The sequence below is a fragment of the Trichomycterus rosablanca genome, chromosome 22 (assembly GCF_030014385.1).
Source record: "Trichomycterus rosablanca isolate fTriRos1 chromosome 22, fTriRos1.hap1, whole genome shotgun sequence".
Taxonomy (NCBI): Eukaryota; Metazoa; Chordata; class Actinopteri; order Siluriformes; family Trichomycteridae; genus Trichomycterus; species Trichomycterus rosablanca.
This window is the reverse complement of record NC_086009.1, coordinates 11281763-11286704: the sequence shown is the minus strand read 5'-3', so window position 1 is coordinate 11286704 and position 4942 is coordinate 11281763. Positions and strand designations below refer to the sequence as shown.

General features: G+C 37.5%; 1 long non-coding RNA gene across 1 annotated transcript; it reads right to left on the bottom strand.

Moving 5' to 3' along the window:
- Window positions 1-757: 757 nt before the first annotated feature.
- On the bottom strand, window positions 758-1605 carry LOC134335923 (uncharacterized). The gene is made up of 3 exons (XR_010015663.1): window positions 1579-1605; window positions 1370-1497; window positions 758-829 (listed from the first exon to the last, which is right to left on the bottom strand). It is a non-coding gene; the product is annotated as an uncharacterized LOC134335923 (long non-coding RNA).
- Between the last annotated feature and the right edge of the window lie 3337 nt (window positions 1606-4942).

Genomic DNA, 4942 nt, shown 5'->3' with positions numbered 1-4942 from the left:
GGTTTTGAGAACTGCCTCTCGTGCTTGGTTGTGAACATCATTAACAACTTCTTCCATTGAGCTAACAATTGTTTGGACAGTGCTTTCAGAGAGACCTGCTGCTTGCAAATGTGCAACAATTGAACCACACATAGATGACAGATGAGACATATCATCAGAACTCTGTGAAGGTACATGAAACACTTCCGAAGTGGCAACAGAAGTTGAACATTTTGGTTGATTACTTGGAAACTGCACCTCATCTTCACTTTGTGCAGTGACATCCTCACTAGTATCAACATGGGGAACTGTGCCTATGTACATTGTTGAGGTGCTTTCTAAAGCCATTGTAAGTACAAAAAGATAAGGAACATCCTTGCTCTCCACATTTTAAACGTAAACTTTTGCCAGGATATAATCCATGGTGAAATTTTAAATGCTGACAAAGGAGTGAACAACTATTGTGGTGCACTTTACAGACAAAACATGTGAACATTATTTTTCAAAAAACTATACAAAAATTAGTTCAGATTTTGTGCTGCAGCAGTCTTGCTCTAAGTTCCTTAACGCGGGGGCTCTCCTTGGCACTTCCAACATCAATATTATACACTGTGGTCTGCACAAATGTATAAAAATTGCTTAGGGCTTCATCATAGGAAAGACTGAAGACGTAGTGAGCTTTAAATAGCTCATCAAAAGCAGCCACCGACGTCTGAGCCTTGCATGGGACAGTCTTCTGGTCGATGATGATGTAGAACTTTGAGATTTTGTTCTTTTGCTCACCAATGCAGAGGAGGAAGGGCTGTTTCGTTTCAGCTCTCTCAAGGAATGTAGTAAGACTGGCTCCTTCCTATAGGTTAGAAATATAGAACATGTTACAGGTCAGTGCAAGTAGAGCTTTCCATGCAGTGACATACAAATAATTGATAATCACTACTCTAAATGTTCTTTGAATCAATCCTTCATTAATTAATTTATTCAATCATTTTCTGTAATTGCTTCATCCTGTTCAGGGTTGTGGTGGGTCTGGAGCCTAACTGGAATCACTGGGCACAAAGCAGGAACGCACCCTGGACAGGGCACCAGCCCATCACAGGGCAACACACACACATACCTTTTAATAGCCAATACACCAACCAACCAACATGTGTTTTTAGACTGTGGAGGAATCCAGAGCACCTGAAGGAAACCCACACAGACTCAGGGAGAACACACCACATTCCAAAGTGACCTGAGGCAGGGTTTGAATCCACTCCACCAGAACCCTTGAGCTGTGTGACAGTGACACCATCTGTAGCGCCACTGTGCCACCCTTACTTCAAATCAAAGGTTTCTAAATGACAAGACAAAATACAGCATTGAATATGTACAAAAATCAAACACTACATACCGGAAGGTACCGCACAAGATGGTTGGTTGCCTGGGCTGAACTGATCTTTGATGTTTTTTTCTGGCCTCTTGGGGTTGGGGGAAGTAGATGCAGAAGCAGGAGAATTGCTGACATATCACTGTCCCATCCTAGAGAACAAACAGTGTTTAACTGACAAATGCTTTTTAAAAATCTTCAGAAATATTTTGGGAATAAAAAGTTCCACTCACCATAGATATCCTCAGGTTGGGGTTCAATTGCTGACAGCAGTTCCTCAACATACTGATTCGGGGTCAGGGTCCTGCAGTCACGGATGACTCTGGGCTTGAAAAAAGTAGGCCACTTTGCCAGAAACCTACTGGACATCTCATCTCCAAACATCATGGAGAAGTCCTGGTCAATCTTTGAAGGAGACACACAATTTCCATACATGATTAAATATACAGGTTGTCTAAACATGTTTCCAAAAAAAAAAAAAGAAAAGTGGAGACCTGTCTAATATTTAAGATGAATTTTCTTACCAATCCAGGAATGTCAAGGAAACGGGGAAAGTCATCCAGGACCGAAACTGATGCATTCTTATCATGAACCAGCTTCTGCCTATACTGGAAAGTTGCTCTCATTCTCTCTTTGACCACGGACTCATCTGTTGAGTGACTCATTGTAGATAAAGCCTCCCTGCACTCTTCACCAAACAGCTGTTCAACACTTAGCAGAGCTTCTCGTCTGCTTTTTGGACTATCCTGATAAGAAGGCCTTGAATGACTCTGGGAGCCAACAGAAGAGTTGCGCTGAACTGTATTAATCCTCCATGCTAGGTAGCCAGTGTTACCCACAGGATCGTAGTAGTGTTCCTGTTTTGGACGCAAACCAATCACAGCCACAATTTTTTATTTTTTTTTTCATTAAGAAACTTATAAATTTCAATTACTGAGACACAGCAGTTTGGGTCTTCAGCTAAGCAATAACATTAACTTACATATCCATTATCAGAGTATGGATCTTGGAGGTATGGAAACAGGGTCACAATTCCCAGTGCATAATTCGTCCGTGCACTTGATGGTGGAATCCTCCTTCAAAGAGAAAATAAATAAATAAATGACATTTTCAGTGTGTATCCTTAAATTTAATTGACTTATTATTCAAATTCACTTGAATGTCTTACCCATGTGTTTCGATCATATCAGCAACCAGGATGTTCACCATTTGTTTCCGTTTTGCATCTGTTAGAGTCTTAGTCTTGTCCTACTCCATGAAGATTTCTTCACCCTTTGGATTGGCCTTGAGAACTGCTGCAACCATCTTCAAAAACATAATTCAATGCCATATTATGTCTTACCATAAAACTTAGAAAAATTTAATTTTGACTAAAACTTAAAACTAGATAATATTAAAATAAAAATGTTTAATAAATTGTACCCGTCTTGCTTGATCCCGATCCATAAATTCTGGGACAACAAAAATGTTGCAATAAGCAACCTAGGCATAGAAACAGTAATATAAATTGTACTATATTCAAATCATCCACTTGTTATTGCTACAAGAAAAAAGTAATTAGCAATTTTTCTTACAAAAAACAATCTAAGTTAACAGGATTTTTCACAAGTATGCTGGCTATAGATTTGCTTGCCTTTGTTTATTTTTGCAAATAAAAAAATACTGTCTTGAAGAAATCTGTTGTATTCCACGCTTTCATCGGACTGTGGAACTTTGACGTATTTTTGTGTTCCTTCATACTCAACTTTAGCTAGCATATCCTACAGGGAAGAAAGTTAAGATTGTGATCATTTACCAAAGATGAATCACGTCTTAGCAGCAAAAACATCATTTACCACACGTTGTGAGATGTGGCATAAAATTGGGTTCAAAATCTCTTAGAATCATTCACATGGACACTTAAAAATAAATTACATGTTGTAGATGGCAAAAAATTTAAGTGTATTTACATCCTGACAGTTATTTACCTGCATATATATTCAAGTATTGGTTGAAACATGCCAAGACATGAATACACGTACATTTTTGCAGTCTACTCAAGTAATTACGTGTGTACATGTAATATTTTTGTGTCCATGCCAACTGTTCTAAAAGGTTTTGGTCTTAATTATGAGACATATTTAATATTTTTACCCTCTAAGTGAACTATTCTAAAAGATGTTGGCCCTAATTGTTAGCTATATGTAATATGTTTACCCTCTAGGCGAACTAAAATATTTTGGCGCCATTTCTATGCAATATTTAATATTTTTAGCATCTTTATGAACTATTTAAAAATGTTTCGGCCCTAAATGACATGCCATAATTAATATTTTTTTCCCTCCAGGCGAACTATTCTAAAATGTTTCGGCCCTAATGGTAGAACATTGTGAAACCGACTCAAAGAACTTCAACTCACTTATAAATGTCTGACCAAGTTTAACGCCTCGCCGTTACGCGACTCCACCACCACACACAACAATAATTAATTAAAAAAAACTTGTAACTAATACATATGCAAACCAATTCTACAGAAATATAAACGAACGCAGCACTTACCGATTAGATTTGTAGTTAATTAGATGGTTAATTAGCTGTCCAGTCGAAAAGAGCAAAATGGCGTTCTCCACTAGAGGTGGGCGGATCGATCCAAATATCGATAATATCGATACCAACGCTGGTATCGATATTGAGCAATACTCGTGTAAAAAGATCGATACTCAAGCTTTTTTTCTCTCCCGCACGCACTGACTGCTGCGCACGCGGATTCATCAAAGTCTACTCTCTGTCTGTAAGAGTAGCGCTGCGCTGTAGTTCTGCCATTGCTCCACTGTTTAACATGTTTAACACTCTATTTTGACACTGCAGTTTTTTTTACTGGGAGTGAAAACAAACAGATGAGACTCAATCCAGAGTTGGATTAACTCGGGCAGTAGTCAGATTGACTCTCTACTCTCAAATATTTCATCAACACCACATATTTAACTCTGCTGATTTTGCTGTGTGGTACCACAAAAAGGCTGTTCTCGAGTGCTCAACAATGTGTTTCAGGCTTGTAAGGAAAAACTTAATGCACTGTTAGGTTGCATGAAATAATTTGCTTGTGCGTCTCTCGTGCTGAAAAAGCCTTAAACATTAAACGTTCTTTAACAAAAAAAAAAATGATTGTAAGATATGGAAAAAATACGAATTTAAAATTACAACTGTATTACATTTTATTTATGTAAAAATGTATTAACGTCCAAAACAAATATTATAGCATGTAAAGTTATAAAAATAAACAAAATCATGAAATTCTCATCTCTAGCTCTTAAAAGCCTTTTTTGAGTTAATCAAGTGTTTGGAAATTTTTTTTACAACGTTTAAAAACAAGTTTCCAAAATAAAGTAGTGTGTACATTCAGAATCACAAAATGGCCATCTCGTAGGCTTAAACACGTTGTTTGGAGCTTCTTCGGTGCTGATATTTCATTTTACAACGTCCAAAATATAACAGAAAAAGTCATAGGAAGAAACAAAAACACTAAATGCACTTCTCGTTCGCTTCAAATGCTTTTTTTGTGCCCCTCATGCGCTGATTTTTAACGATGACCTTAAAAAGCAATTTTGAAGTAGGGGA